Consider the following 21,152-nt stretch of genomic DNA (forward strand, 5'->3'; position numbering starts at 1 on the left):
TAAATATTGCCGAAATAGGAATATATTCATAAAAAAAGGATAACATACCACAGAAAACTGAAATTTGAAGTTATTTATTTATTTGTTTATTTGGCAGGGGGGAATACCACTAATTTATTATAAAAGAGAGACATGGAGATTATCTACATGATGAAAGATTTCACTGTTTCAGTGGAATACTCAGCTTCATGTATGCTCTTTCAATAATGATTTATTTCAGTCTACATACTTTCTGAGAATGTCACCACTACTTATCTCTAAATAAGTAATATTCCCTTGTCATCTAGAATTGCTTTGGTGCCTCCATATTTTGGGAGAAGTACTTTATTTCTAACTTTGATGCTAACTGGTTGAATCTCTTCCTCTTTTCTCTTAAAGCCCAATCCAACAGCTACTACTGTTGCTTGCAATACTTTTCCTTGAGATTTTTCTAGAAGCATAATCCCTTCTTTGGCTACAGTAGAGGCTATACTCTTTGCAACTAAAACTCGGTCAAACAGGGGAAGAAACCTTCTAAACACATGTCCTGCTATGATTCCAGCCACTACATTTCATACTCTGAAGACCCACAGTCTGATCCTTGGGCTGCGTGATCTTGAAGCTTTTTCATATAGAATGATGTTAGATAGCATAAATTGGAGTTTTGTTGACCATTGCAGAAATTACAGATAGCAAATTAAAAGCAAGTTGATTAAAAGAGTTAAATATAAATATTGTTAAAGAAAATATAGGTATTGACTAACATTAAATAGGATGGAGTTATCTGTAAATGACACATGGATAGTTTGTAAAATAGTACATACTATTTGTTCTAAATTATTTCATTTATATGAAGTTCAAATTTTCATAAATCTAATCTACAATTCAGAAGTCAGGGTTATTAAGCTACTCTTTGATACTAGTTTTGGATCTTTGCGAAAGGTATTTTTCTTTTATCAGTTGACTCTATTGTGAGATTTTAGTACAGGATGGTGGCACCAGAGGAAGACTGGAAAGCAGGAAGAAGGAGAAATTATTTGCTCCAATTTTTTTCTTTGCTTTCCTAACAGACTTACCATAGAAATGGCTCTTTACCCGAGCAGTGATTGAATAACCACTTGAATAACCTCAGGTTATTTTTCTGGCACTTCCAGAAATCGCATCATTACGTTGTGTATGCATGTGATTATGGAGTCCAACACATCCCAAGATCTGCATTCAACAAGCTGGAGACCTGGGAAAACCTATTGGGCTATTTCCAGTATGAGTCTAAAACTCAGAAATGAGTCCAAAGGCCTAAGAGAGACTCAGAAATGAGTCTAAAACTCAGAAATGAAAAAAAAATAAAAAATAAAACTCAGAAATGAGTCCAAAGGCCTAAGAGAGACTCAGAAATGAGTCTAAAACTCAGAAATGAGTCCAAAGGCCTAAGAGAGACTCAGAAATGAGTCTAAAACTCAGAAATGAGTCCAAAGGCCTAAGACTCAGAATTGTAGTTCCAGTTCAAAAGCCTATAGACTAGACACCCAGGAAAAATTGGTGTTTCAGTTTGAGTCAGAATGCAAGAAAAGACCAATGCTTCATCTCAAGGCAGTCAGACAGGGGTTCCCTCTCATTCAGCTTTTTTGTTCTATTCAGATATTTAATTAATTCTATGAGTCCCTCCCACACTAGGAAAGGCAATCCAATTTACTCAACTTACCATGTAAACCTTAAACACATTAAAAAACATCCTCACAAAAACATCCAAAAATTATTGAAGTAAATATCTGGCATACTAAAGTTGGCATATACAATTAAGCACTATATCCGTTCTTCAAGTTGTAGATACTAACAACCGAAAGCTTTCTTCTTTGTTACTCCAAGCAGTAACTTCTTCCCGAAGTTACTACTTCATTGTTCTCTCATATCCCTGTTACATGTCCATTTCTCTAATAACTCATTAAATCCACATATTAACCTCTCTGTTTTGACATACCTAACTCAGATTTTGCTTTCCGGATGGGGCCTGGCTCGCTCAGCATAGGTTCAAAGAGTGGTCCCAGAAAACGACCCTTAAAAATGAGATTTAGGAATTCATTTCCAGGTATACTTGGACTTGATATCAGTAACAGCCAATGAGAAATGGGATATTAGCAACTAGTGACATATGGTAGCATTATGAATAATTAATTATGAGGCAAGAGTCTGGATGATCCAAGTACTGATGCACCTGCCTATTATGGTAAGAATAATGAGGACCAGGGCTGTGGGCCAACAGGATGGCTTTTTCTGACCCTTCTGGAAAGCTTAGAAGTCAATACAGTGGCTGTCTGGAGGACTGTAATTGGGAAACAATATCATGAGAGTTGTTCAGATTTTTATATAGTTCATTTCCTTAATCCGATTAGCAGATAAAAATATTCATGCCCTTTGTGAAAATGTATCAAGGAGTAAAATTGCTTATGCTCTTTTCTTTATGTGTTTCATATTTCAATAACATTTCCAAAAAAAAATAAGATGTAAGACTGAAATGAAGAGGGATGAAAAAGCTGACAATTTGAGTATAAAGAAGAATCATGACAGTAATGGTTTATAGCAACCTGAATTAACTAAAAAATTACATGAAACCATAAGAAGAAAGAGAAAATGTGGAGAAGGGTTATTTTTGTAGTGATAGGCCTGTTTACAAATGGACAATTGGTGGCCTTTTAAAATCACCATTTTTTAAAGATTTAGGCAAAGATAATCTAGAGCTATTAAAAATCATTGTGTGAATGAATGTTAAGGAACAGATTGTTTACATGGTCTCAAGAAATAATCCCATAGTTTACTTCTTAATTACAAATGAAAAATATACCCTCATAATAATGAAATCTATCAGTCTCCTCCTTAACTAAACATTACATTTTCCCATCACCAATGTGGGGCCATCTGCTATGCATGGTGTATGCAAGTGTTAAACAGCATCACCCATTTAATGCTCTTTCCAGAAATTATTGACTGAATTGAGTCAAAAGGAAATAGATCGACTCACAATGCAGGACACTATTCTCAGAGTACCTACTGCTCGGTACTTTTCAAAAGTTTGCTGTCATGAAGAACAGAGGCAGCAATGTAAATGAGGTAGGTTGGTGGAGATAAATGAGACTTCACAGAAACATGCAATGAATGAACCTAGACTAATAAATTAGAAGAATGAAGGGAATTGCAGAGCCAGCCAAGGAAAACTAGGAGGATATTTTGTTTGGTTATATTATAACATCACTTGATTTTCATAGGTAATTTATAGATTACATAGAAGCTAATGGCCTTCATCCTGAGACCTATATGGTGACAGACTCAGGGGTAGAAGGTCCTCACATCCGCAGTTATTTGGGAAAAGGAGAGATAGAAGAGGGACAAGTGTGGCAAGATAATTAACATTTTATGTATCTGTTTGAAGCCAAATGGATGGGCGTTTGCATAGGCATTTACTATGCATTTGAAATTTAATAAAATAAAAATAAATTATTTAATTAAAAGTACACACACACACATACACACACTTATTTTTTCCCTTCAGAGCTTTTTCATTTCAGGTGTAGTAAGGATAGAAAAGTATTCAATAAAAAAAAAAAAAACCTTTAAAACCAATATTTTGCCATCACAAACTTCCTAACAATTTCACACTTTAAAAATCCCTAAAACACACACACACACACACACACACACACACACACACACACACATACTTCACTGGTAAATACAAAATTTCTCACATAAAAAAGAAAATTAACATGCAGAATTAAAAACTAGAGATAAGATGTAAAACTACATTAGTCCTTTTTGCTAATTTTAGCCTGTTGATAAAAATGTAAATGATGGTCGCAAAAAAGAAAAAAAAAAAAGCATAATATGCTTCCAGGCCTTATATTTGGTTTCTTTACCAAGACTTCACTTTTTTCTTACATTATTATTCACTTGGAGTTAGTTCCTTATAAACATAATAATTAATTGGCTTAGCATTTTGATATCTCTACCCATCTGAAGTTAATATATGAGTTCTAGATTTATATACAGGCTAAATCTCATGGAAGAAAATATGGGAATGAAATATTGCTTCAAGGTGAAACTTAACATAGTTGAGAACTTAAATTATATATTTATTGTTTTGAAAGTATTAAAGTTTTTAAACATCCTAATTATTTTTTAAGATTTTATTTATTTATTCATGAGAGAGGCAGAGACACAGGCAGAGGGGGAAGCAAGCTCCCTGCGGGGATGCTGATGGGGCACTCCATCCCAGGATCCCAGGATCATGACCTCAGCCAAAGGGAGACACTCAACTGCTGAGCCACTCAGGTGCCCCCACCATGGTTTGTCTCATATAGACCATGACCTACATATAAGTAAGATTAAGAAATTCCAAAACAGCACAAACATATACCCATAATCAAGAGAGAAAAGAATCAATAGAAGATTTAGAAATAACCAGACAAGATCTTAAAATTAAGTATGAAAAAATATTAGTTAAAATTTTTGGAAAATTTGGCAGCCCGGGTGGCTCAGCGGTTTAGTGCCGCCTTCAGCCCAGGGCATGATCCTGGAGACCCAAGATCAAGTCCCATGTCGGGCTCCCTGCATGGAGCCTGCTTCTCCCTCTGCCTGTGTCTCTGCCTCTCTCTCTTTCTCTGTCTCTATGAATAAATAAATAAAATATTTTTAAAAATTTGGAAAATATTGCTACATACTTAAACAGATGGCAATTTTCAATGCAGAAATGGAAACTATTAAAACCACAAAGGAAAATGGGAGAATATATATATATATAATATATAATATATATATTATATATATATAATAATAATGTTAGAAAATCATTACTGAAATTCACAGTGAATTAGATGCAATAGAAGAAAAGGAATCGGTCAACTTAAAGCCAATCTATAAAATATCAAAGATGAGGAATAAAAATAATACAAATTATAAAAGAATACAGAGATCTGTAGAAAACATCAAATGTTCTAGCATACATTTTAATTGGAGTCCCAGGGTTCAAGACCTATTTAAGAAAACAGAGGCCAAGAATTTTACCAAAGTGTCATAGTGACTCAACTCAGAAATCCAAGGAACTTTGTCCAAAGCAGGATAAATACAAAGAAATCAAAATAGGCACATCACAATCAAAGGGCTGTGAACTAAATATAAAAAGGAAATCAAGACAAATGCTTTAGTAAGTGGGGAAGGACACAATCCAAATAAAAAAAAAAAGAAAAGAAAAGAAAAGAAAACTAATGCCTAAAGTTTCATCAGGAAAAAAAAAAAAAAAAAAAGAAATCCGAGAAAGAAGACATTGGAATTACATCTTTAAAGTGCTAGGGGCAAAATAACCTATTATATAAACCTAGAATTCTTTTTTTAAAATTTTAATTACAGTTAATATACAGTGTTATATTAGTTTCAGGTGGACAATATACTGATTCGGTAGTTCCATACAACACCTGGTACTCATGAGGATAAGCGCACTTCTTAATCCCAATCACTTATTTCATGCATCCCCTCCTCACCCACTTCCACTCTGGTAACCAAAATCAGTTTGTTCTCTACAGTTAAGAGTCTGTTTGTTGGTTCGTCTCTCTCTCTCTCTTTTCCCTTTGCTCATTTGTTTTGTTTCTTAAATTCCACATGTGAGTGAAATTATACGGTATTTGTCTTTCTCTGACTTATTTCACTTAGTATTATTCTCTCTAGCTCCACTGATGTCATTGCAAATGTCAAGATTTCATATATATATATATTTGTTGTTGTTGAGTATATATATATATATATAGCATTTTCCTTATTCATTCACTTGAGCTGGACAGTGAATGGGCTGTCCAGTGGACACTTGGGCTGCTTCCATAGCTTGGCTATTATAAATAATGCTGCTATAAATGATGCTGAATGTGTCCCTTCGGATTAGTGTTTTTGTATTCTTTGGATAATAGTAGTGTGATTCCTGGGTCACAGAGTTCTCACAGAACATGGAGCAGTTTTCATTCCCACCAACAGGGTACAAGTAAACCCAAAATTCTTGATGTTAGAAAATAATTTTCTTTTTTTATGGGGTTTTATTTTTTTATTGGAGTTCAATTTGCCAACATATAGCATAACACCCAGTGCTTATCCCGCCAAGTGCCCCCCTCAGTGCCCATCACCCAGTCACCCCAATCCCCCGCCCACCTCCCTTTCCACTATCCCTTGTTCATTTCCCAGAGTTAGGTGTCTCTCATGTTTTGTCACCCTCACTGATATTTTCACTCATTTTCTCTCCTTTCCCTTTATTTCCTTTCACTAATTTTTATATTCCCCAAATGAAGGAGACCATATAGTGTTTGTCCTTTTCCGATTGACTTATTTCACTCAGCATAATACCCTCCAGGTCCCTCCACGTCGAAGCAAATAGTGGGTATTTGTCGTTTCTAATAGCTGAGTAATATTCCATTGTATACATAAACCACATCTTCTTTATCCATTCATCTTCCGATGGACACCGAGGCTCCTTCCAAAGTTTGGCTATCGTGGCCATTGCTGCTATAAACATCGGGGTGCAGGTGTCCCAGCATTTCATTGCATCTGTATCTTTGGGGTAAATCCCCAACAGTGCAATTGCTGGGTCTAGGGCAGCTCTATTTTTAACTCTTTGAGGAACCTCCACACAGTTTCCAGAGTGGCTGCACCAGTTCACATTCCCACCAACAAGTGCAAGAGGGTTCCCCTTTCTCCACATCCTCTCCAACATTTGTGGTTTCCTGTCTTGTTAATTTTCCCTATTCCCACTGGGGTGAGGTGGTATCTCATTGTGGGTTTGATTTGTATTTCTCTGATGGCCAGTGATGCGGAGCATTTTCTCATGTGCTTGTTGGCCATGTCTATGTCTTCCTCTGTGAGATTTCTGTTCATGTCTTTTGCCCATTTCATGATTGGATTGTTTGTTTCTTTGCTGTTGAGTTTAAAAAAATTTTTATAGGTCTTGGATATTAGCCCTTTATCTGATACATCATTTGCAAATATCTTCTCCCATGCTGTAGGTTGTCTTTTAGTTTTGTTGACTGTTTCTTTTGCTGTGCAGAAGCTTCTTATCTTGATGAAGTCCCAATAATTCATATTTGCTTTTGTTTCTCTTGCCTTCAAGGATGTATCTTGCAAGAAGTTGCAGAAAATAATTTTCAAAATGAGGCAAAATAAATATATTAAAATTAATTTGAAGAACTCTAATTTGTCTCAGGAGAACTGCAGAATTAATGATGCATATTTCTTTTTTTTTTTTTATGATAGTCACAGAGAGAAAGAGAGAGGCGCAGAGACACAGGCAGAGGGAGAAGCAGGCTCCATGCACCGGGAGCCTGATGTGGGATTCGATCCTGGGTCTCCAGGATCATGCCGTGGGCCAAAGGCAGGCGCCTAACCGCTGCGCCACCCAGGGATCCCCATATTTCTTTATTCTGAAGTTAAATGATACCAGACAGAAGTCCAAATATATAGGAAGGAATGAAGATAAAAATAAAAGGTAAATACTTGAATAAGTATGACTAATCTGCTCATTGAAAGACACCATAAGAAAAATAAATGCATAAGACACACATTGGGAGAACATATTCATTATAGGTATATATGAGAAAAACACTTATTGCCAAGATATATAAAAACTTGTATAAACAGTATTTAGAAGATACCCACTGAATTTAATAAATAAATAAATACATAAACAGTACAAAATTTGAACATAATTTCACCAAAGAACATATACAAATGTTGAATTATCACATGAAAAATTATGAACCTCATTAGTTATCAAGGATATGCATACTGAACCACAATGGATTATGCTTTAATACCACTAGAACAACTACGATTCAATAGACTTACAATGGAAAATGTTGGAGAGGATGTAGAACAGGTTAACTTCTTATATATTGGTAATGGGTGTGTGAAATGTTAAAACTTTTGTGTTTAAAAAGGAAACATAGTTATATGTCATGACAAAGGAACAGTTTTCACGGAGAAATGAAAACATGTCTATAGGATATCACTCAGCCTTATTCATAATAAACCAAAAAACATTCCAACAACTGGGGATGATTAAAAAATTCTGATATTTTCATATACTACTACCTCAATATAAATAAATGTCAACTACTGATACATGCTGTTACATGAATGAATTTCAAATATAAGCTATCTTGAAAACATCATGTTGAACAAAACAAGCAAAAATCATGAGTCATCTATATATTAGTTATCTGTCATTGCTTTTCTAATTAAATGAAAACCTAATGGGTTAAAACAACAATTTCCTGTTTAAGTGTCCGTGCGCATCAGGAATGTGAGCACAACTTAACTGGTACCTCTGACCTAAAGTTTCAAACTTTGCAGTCAATATTGACTGGGGATGAGGTATTTGACAGCCCAATAGTGGGAAGATCTGTTTTCAAACTCACTCATGCGGATGTTGGGAGGATTTGTTTCCTCGTGGACTGTTGGACTATGAGTCTTCCCTCAGTTCTTTGCTGTGTGGAGCTTTCAGAACATCAAGGCTGGCCTTCTAGGGAAGTAGCAAGAGTTCACAATGTAGAAGACACAGTCTCTTCATAATCTAATGTTAGAAGAGACCTTCTTTTGGCTTATTCCAGTAACTAGCTCCAGCATATACCAAGGGGGGGAAATGCATCAGGGCATGGATATTAGGAAGTGGGAATTGTTAATGGTCATGTTAGAGACCATCTATCACTCCTATGATTCCATTTATATAAAATAAAAGGACAAGCAAACTTAGTTATGCTAAGATTAGTAAGTGGCAATGTTCAATGAATGGCAGGTGAAATTTAACTGGAAAGAATGAAGGAACTCTTTCTGGGTTATGGAAATGATCTCCATCTTGGTGGTGGTAGTAGGGTATTTGCAACCTTTAAAATTTAATACATTGGTGAAACTGAAACATAATATGTATATAATACCTTTTGTCATTTATACTGAAACATATATTTTCTTTTGTCATGCTTTCATAAACTTATGAAAACAAAAACAATAAAATTAAATATTTGAACAATTTGAATATTATACAACTGATAAAATTATTTAAAGGATAGCAAAATCTCAATGTATCCCATTGGATTTTCTGCAAGAAGTACCTATCAACTTTTCTGCTGAAACATACTTTTACCATAGAATATTTTTTCTAAACAGAAATATTTCACTAGGTTTCTAGTCTTGTCAAGAAAATATAATAAGAATATCTGTTAAAAGAAACTACGGCAACATTTGGCATATATTACTAGATCACAAATTTTATTTTTAACTTAAGTGTGCATAGAGGTGGTATTCACTACATGTTTATGTGTGAATGGATGCATATATGTGTCTGTCACAAAATTACAAACTAAATATAAAAGGGTAAATAAATACATATATTAATAATGCAGTTTCCTATTCTTACCTCACATGTACTTTCTGTTCTCAGCCCATTGCAAAACCTCCCAGCCTGCCAACCTCATACACATTTGTGATTTTTGTTCTGGTTATCTTTTGTTACATAACAAATGACCCTGATTTAAGGTATGAAACCTTGTTTGATTACTGTTATGGTTTCTATGCATTGGAATTCAGGGAGGACACAGTAGGGATAGCTTGTTCTTGCTCCTCAGTGAATAGGTTCTCATCTGAGAGGATTCGAATACCTGATGGTGACACAATGATGAGAGATGGAATTAACTAAAAATTTGTTTCTTTAAAATGTCTGATGATTGGACTGGCATTGTTCTTAGGCTGGACTCAGCTGGGACTGTTGATCAAAGTACCTTGTGCCATTTTTATGTGGTTTGTAATTCTCACAGCCTGAAACAGGTGCCAGAAAAGGAGCATCTGAGGCGGCCCATTCAGAAAGATAATTCTAATCATGCAAGTTTGCCAGAAGACCAACATGAAGCTTTGGATGTCACCTAGCACTACTCCTGCTACACTATATTAACCAAAATCAGAGGTCTACTTCAAGAGGAGCTGACAAAGACTCCAACTTTCTATGGGAAAAGTGGCCAGAAAGTTGTTTCTGCTGCTGCTGCTACTACCTTGTATGGTAATATAGCACTCACCTAAGGTCACTATGTGCTGCCCAGCTTTTATCCTGCCTCTAGACATTGCTTGTAGTAACTCTTTGCTCTTACATCAATTCAAGGAGTTTTCTTAATTCTTTGCCAATGCTGTTCATTATTAGACCCTTTACTACTGATTCTCAATTCCTTGAGTTACCAGATTATTTTGTGTTCTGTATATGGAAAAAGCATAACTCACCTCCTTATCATATTGACATCAAAATGACATTATTTTGTGCCCTGAATGACCTATATAGATCTTGGTTTCATTTTACTCTCCTCCACTCCCTGCCCCAACCTATATCTTAATGAGTCCTTTATAGAAACATCGTTGGATTCTGTTCAAATATTCTATAAGCATTGTGTCTAATGAAACTAAAAAATTATAGTCTACAGATAACAGTGTTATATCCAACACAATCCAGCTCCCTTCCTCCTCATCACCCTTCAGGAAAGGGTGGTTATTTGAAAATTTATCTAAACACTCAAAATAACCTTAAAAGCATTTACATTCTCAAGAGATTACTCTGCTATACTTCCACAGCTCTCCAGTCTTTTGCATCCTTGCAAAAGTGCCTACCTTTTGTATAATACGTCTGTAATTTCTTTCTATAAGGATCAAAAAGAGGCACATTTCTATCTGTTGAGAGTCTATGCTACCTAGTATTCATGGACTTCTATCCCGGTGCCATATAGCCTCACAAAATAAACAACACAAAGTCCTCTGTGTGTGATTCATATTCTTTCCTCTGACAACACAGCAGTGATGAATATGAACCTCAACTTGATAGGATCTGATAAGAAAATACAGCAGCTTGTTTGTTTCTTTAGATAAAATAGATAAGTGTTTGACAATCTAATAAACAAAAAATGCAAAGCTACAAATGAAAACAGAACTTGGAATGAGAAATGCAGTATACCAAGTGATATGATGAAGAAAAACTATAAAAAGAATAATACAAAGTACAATCTATGCCAGTACACCAACAATCTAGCTGATTTTTAAAAAGATTTTATTTATTTATCCATGAGAGACCCAGAGAGAGAGAGAATGGCAGAGATACAGGCAGAGGGAGAAGTAGGCTCCATGCAGGAAGACCGATGTGGGACTCCATCTGGGGCTCCAGGACCACGCCTAGGGCAGAAGGCAGACGCTTAACTGTTGAGCCACCCAGGTGTCCCATAGCTGATTTTTAAACACGATTTTAATTGTTCCAAAAAACATCAGAGACTATGTTAGCCATGATTTGTGCACGTGTGTGTGTAATTGTGAAAAATATTTGAGATTAAAAAAACTGAATATTTGACATTCATTTTGTGACGAATGCTAAATTTTCATTCCAAAACTCTGAAAATACTTGAAAAGGATAATAGATAAAACTAAATTATAGATTTATCTCTACACATTCATATATTTATGGATATACATATAACTTCATACATTATACCTATACATACAATTCTAAATAAAAATCATAGAAAATTAATTTAATAGATAATTAAAAGAATGTTTCACTCCAAATTCTGAGGCTCTATCTCAGAAAAGAAATGCTGCTTCAGGGATGCCTGTGTGGCTCAGTGGTTGAGCATCTGCTTTTGGCTCAGGGTGTGATCCTGGGGTCCTGGGATCGAGTTCTACATCGGGCTCCCCACAGGAAGCCTGCTTCTCCCTCTGCCTATCTCTATTTCAAAATCAAGGTAATATTAAATATGACAGTTTAAAGTAATAGATTCAATACAATTGTATATGAGCAAACATTGAGTGAATGTCACTCAATGGTTTTAACTTAAAAAGTAACAAAACTTTAATTAATTAATTATTTTAATTTTGTAATAATGTATTTTCTAGGAATATATATTTATTTTTAAAATTTTTATGTATTTTTAAATTTAAATTCAATTAATTAACATATAGTGTATTATTACTTTGAGAGGTAGAGGTCAGTGATTATCAGTCTTGTATAACACCCAGTGCTCATTACTTCATGTGCCCTCCTTAATGTCCATCATTCAGTTCCTCCACCCTTTTCCCCACCAGCAACCCTCAGTTTGTTTCCTATGATTAAGAGTCTCTTATGGTTTGTCTCCCTCTCTGATTTTGTCTTGTTTTATATTTCCTCCCTTCCCCTATGATCCTCTGTTTTGTTTCTTAAATTTCACATATGAGTGAGATCATATGATAATTGTCTTTCTCTGATTGACTTATTTCGCTTAGCATAATTTCCTCTAGTTCTATCCACGTCATTGCAAATGACAAGATTTCTTTTTTTGATGGCTGAATAATATTTCATTGTATATATATGTATATATGCAACATCTTATTTATGCATTCATCCATCAATGGACATCTAGGTTCTTTCTATAATTTGGGTATTTTGGACTTTGTTGCTATGAACATTGGGGTGCAGGTGCCTCTTCAGATCACTACATTTGTATCTTTGGGATGAATAACTAGTAGTGCAGCTGTTGGGTTGTAGGGTAGCTCTGTTTTCCACTTTTTGAGGAACCTCCATACTGTTTTTCAGAGTGGCTGCACCAGCTTGCATTCTCAACAGTGTCAGAGGGTTTCCCTTTTTCCACATCCTTGCCAACATTGGACATTTCCTGACTTGTTCATTTTAGCCATTCTGACTGGTGTGAGGTGGTATCTCATTGTGGTTTTGATTTGAATTTTCCTGATGCTGAGAGATATTGAGCAGTTGTTCATGTATCTATTGGTTATTTGCATGTTTTCTTTGGAGAAATGACTGTTCATGTATTCTGCCCATTTCTTGATTGAATTACTTGTACTTTGGGTATTGAGTTTGATGAATTCTTTATTGACTTTGGAAACAAGCCCTTTATCTGATAAGACATTTGCAAATATCTTCTCTCATTCTGTCAGTTGTCTTTGGGTTATGTGGATTGTTTCCTTTGCTATGCAAAACCTTTTTATCTTGATGAAGTCCCAACAGTTTATTTTTACCTTTGTTTCTCTTGCCTTTGGAGTTACATCTAGCAAGCATTGCTCCAGCTGAGGTCATAGAAGTTGCTATTTGTGTTCTCTAGGATTTTGATAGATTCTTGTCTCACATTTAGGCCTTTTATCCATTTTGAATCTATTTTTTGTGTATGGTGTAAGAAAATTGTCCAGTTTTATTCTTCTGCATCTAGCTGTCCAATTTTCCCAATGCCATTTGTTGAAGAGACTGTCTTTTTCCCATCGCATATTCTTTCTTGCTTTGTCAAAGATTAATTGACCATAGAGCTGAGGATCCATTTCTGGGTTCTCTATTCTGTTCCATTGATCTATGGGTCTGTTTTTGTGTCAGTACCACACTGTCTTGATGATTACAGCTTTGTAAAGGAGCTTGAAGTCTGGCATTATGATGCCACCAGCTTTGGTTTTCTTTTTCAACATTCCTCTGCCTATTTGGGGTCTTTTATGGTTTCATACAAATTTTAGGATTATTTGTTGCAACTCAGTGAAAAAACTTGATGGTATTTTGATAGGGATTGCATTGAATGTATATAGATTGCTCTAGGTAGCATAGACATTTTAACAGTATTTGAAACTAAACTTTTAAATATCTGAGGATCTAAACCTACAGAGAATACTAATCATACTATAATTATTTTTTCTTTCTTTCTTTCTTTCTTTCTTTCTTTCTTTCTTTCTTTCTTTCTTCTTTCCTTTCTTTCTTCTTTCTCTTTTCTTTCTTCTCAACCTATTAAAAAATTTCCCCTACCACATGTCTACTAAGTCTTTAGATACAAGTAGACATGAAATTAAATTCTGGGTGAAATTAAAAGTGCAGAGTGTGAACTTCCTGCTGGGGTTTGCATTTTATCCATATTTTAAAAATTTCCTCCTACATCCTGTTGTTTTTTAGTGTAGATACTTCTGTTTGGATCACAACATGTATTTGTTTTAGCGTTAGAATAGAAGGGCTCTGGAACTCTGAAACCACACAGAGTTAAATCAGCCTTTTACTTTTAAGACAGTGCCTTACTTTTCTTACACATAAATATCATTCGATTACATTTTTAAAACGTTTGAATGGTTGGGAGTAAATGAAATGTGAAATCTTGATAGATATAGAAATTATGAAATTGAAGTACAGGGAGAAAACGACAAAAAGAAAAATATTTTAAAAGTGGTTTGGATTAATTTTTAAGAACTAGAAACAATGGAAGTAACAGTTTCTACTTGAACATATAACAAAAATTACTACAAAAAAAGAAAAAAAAGAAAGGGTAGAGTAAACCACACCATAGTTATTTAAATTATATTGGTATAGGTCATTGACATGCTATACTTAAAATATAATGAATGTCTAACCTTCAGTCAATCATAATGATAATTCCTATAGTACTAATCATTCACTATGTCCAGGAAACAATATAAATTTTCTGGCTTTTGTAGAAGTGATTTCAAAATTTGATGCTTGAATGCCAAAGCATATTAGATAAAAATGTGATAAAACAAATGACTACTCTTTAGGATAAAGAACTCACACAAGATTATAGTTTAACGGTTAGTAAAATTATATAATATAATATACATAAGGTTTTAAAAGTAAATGTTGCTCAGGCCAGGTAGATAGTAGCAAGGTAAATATGTTAAACAACTATGATTTATATTATATGTTTTAGAACTATAAGAGTAAGAAAACAAATATAAACTCATGACAGTTTCATTGATTTATTTGTGAAAACACAGACTTTTGACTTAAATGAAATTTGAGAAGCAATCAGTTTTCAGAATCCTTGATTAAAATTGTAATAATGATATGTTGATAAGAATTTTTAAAAATTACAAGCCGGGACATCTGAATGGCTCAGCGGTTGAGCATTGGCCTTTGGCTCAGGATCAAATCCTGGGATTGAGTCCTGCATTGGGCTCCCTACAAGGAGCCTGCTTCTCCCTCTGCCTGGGTCTCTGCCTCTCTCCCTGTGTCTCTCATGAATAAATAAAGAAAATCTTTTAAAAAATTGTAAGCCAAAAAAAAAAAAAATGTAAGCCAGAATTTGGTTAAAATTTAAGATTTCTTTGTAACATGTATGGTGTGTGATTGAATGCATTGCTAGAAAACATGATCTCAGCTGTGCTAATCACTATGACAGTCTTTAGAATATTCAAACATCATTTATGATATTTTCTGGAATCTCTAAAAGTTGGAATAATTTAATGAAGCATATTTCAAAAACCTGCTTATAACTATTTTCTGAACTTTAGAAAGAATTACTAAATACAAAACAACTAGATTTAATTTAGACAGATTTGCCAGGACAAATAAAAGTTCCTTTTAAAAGGAGCAAATTGGTCAGCCCGGGTGGCTCAGTGGTTTAGCGCTGCCTTAGCCCGGGGTGTGATCCTGGAGACCCGGAATCAAGTCGCACATCGAGCTCCCTGCATGGAGCCTGCTTCTCCCTCTGTCTGTGTCTCTGCCTTTCTTGCTCTCTGTGTCGCTCATGAATAAATAAATAAAATCTTTAAAAAAAATAAAATAGAATAAAAAGGAGCAAATCATAGCCATTTTTGGGAAAAACTTTGAATATCCACAGTAGGCTCTCATTTAATGTGAACTATGGTTTGATATTAGGATGACATATACTTGCAAAAGACAAGCAAATGCATGTTTTGTTTGTTTGTTAGGGTTTAGATATTTTTAAAAGATAGAAAAAATTATTTAAAGCAGAAAGAAAATGCTTATGAAAGATTCAACAGCGTTGTATTCCAATACATTAGAACAAATAAATGAAACCCTTTGCATGACTATGGAAAGGAAAATTCACATAAACTAAACCTAAAGGAAATATTTAATGAACCTATAATTAAGGTACAGTCTCAACTGTAAGACATATAAACACAGAGCAACATACTGATCTTTTGAAAGTTGTATTTATATCATCCCACTATTGAAAGGAAAGTTAATATTGCACAGATCTAGATGTTACTTTAAGAACCAGTGTTAGAATCAAGTAAATCAGTGTTAGATAAAAGTGAATTTTCTGTATGCTAAAATTAAAACAAGGGTAATGGTAGGAAACATTTTTATGAAGATTCAGGGTTCATTTCTGAATCTAAAGACTGTTCAGTAATTCTATTAACATATCTAATTGTAATCCTCAGCATATAAAATTTTTCCAAATTGGAATTATAAGACAATTTTTACAACTATTGTGATTCAAGGCATTTCTAGTTTGGTGATACATTGATTTAACCCAATCATGTGAAAAACTTATCACAATATAATGAGTATATTTTGTGAACACTAAGGCAATATAATATATAGTAACATAATTTATATACATTTTTATTTTGTTATTTATCCAAATGCTGCCCAATCAACATCCAGGTATGTGCAATAGCTCTTGTACACTATCTCCCTTAGCATAAGAAATACTTCACGAACAGTTAAGAATATACTAATTTTATTTTATTTATTTATTTGTTTAAAGAATTTATATATTTATTTGAGAGAGAGAGAGAGCAGGGGGGAAGGACAGAGGGAGAGGGAGAGGGAGAGAGAGTCTCAAGTAGAATCCTTGCTGAGAGCAGAGTCCCATACAGTGCTCAAACTCAGGACCCTGAGATTATGACCTGAGCTGAAATCAAGAGTCAATTGCTTAACTGAGTAAGCCTCCCAGAAGCTCCGAGAACATACTAATTTTATATCAGTGTTATCAGATACTTCAATGAGAAAAGCCGATTAATTTAATAATGGTGCAATTTTTTTCTATCCAGTTAATACAAACAAATTAAAACTTTTGGGAATCCATTATACCAATAAAAAATCTGACATTTGTGTAAATGTTATTATAGGTCCAGTCTAAAAAGCTAATAGTAAAGAAAAATTTATTTGTGCTAATATGAATGCAAACTTTGTGTTACTATGAAAATTTGCATTTTGATTGGACACAGATTCATATTAATAAGTATTTTTATTAAATTAAAGAACTTATGAAGCAAAAATGTACTTTGAATTGATAGTGATATAAATGTACAGTTTATAATTGCTTCAAAAAAACCAAAAATATAAACAAAAAGCAAAAACCCTGAAATTTTTGATTGAGGTAAAATTGTTTTCGACCAGAGATTTATTCTTATGTAACCTAGTTACAGAAAAGGAACATGAAATTTTGGGATAAGGCAAAATGGGATAAAAAATAGCATGGTAACCGGTTTTCTCTCTGCTGCCCAGGTGCAATATAATAATAATAATAAATACACAGAAAAACACAAAACAAAAAAAAAAATAAAAGAAACACAAAACCATCAAATCAGTCTAAGTTCCTATATTGGCATTGGATTACTATTGAACAGACTCTTTTGTAAAAAAAGTTTTTACAGAAATACATTAAACATTTTAAATTGAAATATTAAAGCATAAGATACCTAGGAATAAACCTAACCAAAGATGTAAAGGATCTATACCCTCAAAACTATAGAACACTTCTGAAAGAAATTGAGGAAGACACAAGGAGATGGAAAAATATTCCATGCTCATGGATTGGCAGAATTAATATTGTGAAAATGTCAATGTTACCCAGGGCAATATACACGTTTAATGCAACCCCTATCAAAATACCATGGACTTTCTTCAGAGAGTTAGAACAAATTATTTTAAGATTTGTGTGGAATCAGAAAAGACCCCGAATAGCCAGGGGAATTTTTAAAAAGAAAACCATATCTGGGGGCATCACAATGCCAGATTTCAGGTTGTACTACAAAGCTGTGGTCATCAAGACAGTGTGGTATTGGCACAAAAACAGACACATAGATCAGTGGAACAGAATAGAGAACCCAGAAGTGGACCCTGAACTTTATGGTCAACTAATATTCGATAAAGGAGGAAAGACTATCCATTGGAAGAAAGACAGTCTCTTCAATAAATGGTGCTGGGAAAATTGGACATCCACATGCAGAAGAATGAAACTAGACCACTCTCTTGCACCAGACACAAAGATAAACTCAAAATGGATGAAAGATCTAAATGTGAGACAAGATTCCCTCAAAATCCTAGAGGAGAACACAGGCAACACCCTTTTTGAACTTGGCCACAGTAACTTCTTGCAAGATACATCCACGAAGGCAAAAGAAACAAAAGCAAAAATGAACTATTGGGACTTCATCAAGATAAGAAGCTTTTGCACAGCAAAGCATACAGTCAACAAAACTAAAAGACAACCTACAGAATGGGAGAAGATATTTGCAAATGACCTATCAGATAAAGGGTTAGTTTCCAAGATCTATAAAGAACTTATTAAACTCAACACCAAAGAAACAAACAATCCAATCATGAAATGGGCAAAAGACATGAACAGAAATCTCACAGAGGAAGACATAGACATGGCCAACATGCACATGAGAAAATGCTCTGCATCACTGGCCATCAGGGAAATACAAATCAAAACCACAATGAGATACCACCTCACACCAGTGAGAATGGGGAAAATTAACAAGGCAGGAAACAACAAATGTTGGAGAGGATGCGGAGAAAAGGAACCCTCTTACACTGTTGGTGGGAATGTGAACTGGTGCAGCCACTCTGGAAAACTGTGTGGAGGTTCCTCAAAGAGTTAAAAATAGACCTGCCCTACGACCCAGCAATTGCACTGTTGGGGATTTACCCCAAAGATACAGATGCAATGAAACGCCGGGACACCTGCCCCCCGATGTTTATAGCAGCAATGTACACAATAGCCAAACTTTGGAAGGAGCCTCAGTGTCCATCGGAAGATGAATGGATAAAGAAGATGTGGTTTATGTATACAATGGAATATTACTCAGCTATTAGAAATGACAAATACCCACCATTTGCTTCAACGTGGATGGAACTGGAGGGTATTATGCTGAGTGAAGTAAGTCAGTCGGAGAAGGACAAACATTATATGTTCTCATTCATTTGGGGAATATAAATAATAGTGAAAGGGAATATAAGGGAAGGGAGAAGAAATGTGTGGGAAATATCAGAAAGGGAGACAGAACGTAAAGACTGCTAACTCTGGGAAACGAACTAGGGGTGGTAGAAGGGGAGGAGGGCGGGGGGTGGGAGTGAATGGGTGACGGGCACTGGGGGTTATTCTGTATGTTAGTAAATTGAACACCAATAAAAAATAAATCTAAAAAAAGAGAAATATTAAAAACAGTTGCATTACCTTAGGTTTGAAATTTTTAAATAATACTGAAAATAAGACTTGCAAATGAGAAAAAAACTGATATGTAAGTTTAAATCAAACAAGAAAAGAAACAAATTAAACACGGTATAGGATTTTGTTATAAAATTTTTTAAGTGTGCTTTAAACTTGTGAGAGTAATCTTTTGAAGGAGCTCTTTTTAATTGGATACATTTATTTTAATACCAATTGAATGAAACATATCAGGCCTATAATTTTTCAGTATCTAAAATCAAATAACATAATAGTCAACTTATTTTAGGAGTTTTCCCTATAGTAATATTTTTCTAGTTGCTAAGACAGAGATCTTAAAATTCTCATTATAAGAGAAAAAAATGTAATTGTGTGTGGTGATGGATGTTAACTAAACTTACTCTGATAATCATTTTGCAATACATACAAATATCAAATCATTATTTTATATGCCCCAAACGAATACTATACTATATGTCAATTATATCTCAATTGAAAAAAAAAAATTAGGCTATGACTCTTGAGAGCACCCTCTAGCACTCAGACCTGTTGAGGAAAATTTTCTAGACACTTCACCCCTGCGGTCAGAACAAAATCTTAGACCAGATTGTAATACTCTTAGAAACTTACCAACCCTTGAAAATGAGAGTGGAGATGGAAAATATATTTCTGCCTTAAGTGGAAATAATAAAGTGCCAAAACTCTCCATACTGACTCCAGTTTTGAGAACAGCCCACCTGCGTTCGAGGAAGTGTCACCTGGGGCAGGCAACCACAGAGCTCCCTGGGCACTCGTGATTCTTCTGCATGAAGAAGGCCACTGTTGCCTGTCATAGGGCAGGAAAGAGGGTTAGAGGCTTGCAGATCCACTTGGGCTCAGTCACCCTCTTTCTGTGTTTAAATTCTCAAGTTCAAAAGTCTTTATTTTAGGATTAAGGGATAAGAAAAATTCTTTTGAAAAAGATAGTGTATCATTTATGGTAAGACTTAATATTTCAAAATTTTGCATAGGAACATACGAAGTTTGTCTTCAGAGGCTCGTGAGGAACTCAATGTGGAAGGTAGGATTGGTGAGAACACAATCCAGCCAGACCACGGCCTGGGCCTGTTCCTCTCACTCCTGCTCTTAGCCATTGTGTGGGAGGGGCACTCCCTTTCATAGACACACACAGAGACTTGACCTTGGCCCTGGCCTGCCAACCCTGTGTTCACAGGACACAGAAGCTCACATAGGAGTATGAGAGTGACAGGGCAGGACAAATCTTCACCTCTGCCAGCAAGATCAAAGGTGATGGGGATAGAAGTCAGATGCTGTGGGTTTTAATTTTTCTTCACTAGCACTGGAACTATCCTCAGATCTACATTTTTTTATTAATCTGTAGAATGGTGACTTTGATAATATGCACAGACCTATCAAATGAAAAGCATAAGGAACCCATAAAAAAAGAGAAGGAAAGGAAAAAATATTTTCCTAAAACATTTTTTAAGTATACAAATAGAGATACCATGAAAATATTGGATCTAGCATATTTATACATTTTAATATGAAAGCTGCCAGAATAGGGAATATGCTCTACATAGCAAAATTTACCCTCAGTTTATGTGGTAACTCTGTCCTCCAGGGAAAGTATATTTCTATTTTTTAAAAAATATTGTGCTTATGATTTCACTCATTTGTGGAATATAGGAAACAGCACAGAGGCTCATAGGAGGAGGAAGGGAAAACTCAACAGGAAATCATCAGAGAGGGAGAAAGCCCATGAAAGACTCTTAACTATAGGAAACAAACTGAGGCTGCTGGGGGTGGAGGATGGGGGGATGGGGTAACTGGAGGATGGGGGGGTGGAGGATGGGGTAACTGGGGGCACATGATGTGATGAGCACTGGGCGTTATATGCAAATGATATATTGTTGAACACTACATCTGAGGCTAATGATGTACTATATGTTG

The 21,152-nt window shown here is 34.9% G+C and overlaps 1 pseudogene; it reads right to left on the reverse strand.

The window, feature by feature from the left end:
• Window positions 1-216: 216 nt before the first annotated feature.
• LOC106558681 lies at window positions 217-20,335 on the reverse strand (annotated as a pseudogene).
• Between the last annotated feature and the right edge of the window lie 817 nt (window positions 20,336-21,152).

The sequence above is a fragment of the Canis lupus genome, chromosome 4 (genome assembly GCF_011100685.1).
Source record: "Canis lupus familiaris isolate Mischka breed German Shepherd chromosome 4, alternate assembly UU_Cfam_GSD_1.0, whole genome shotgun sequence".
NCBI lineage: Eukaryota > Metazoa > Chordata > Mammalia > Carnivora > Canidae > Canis > Canis lupus.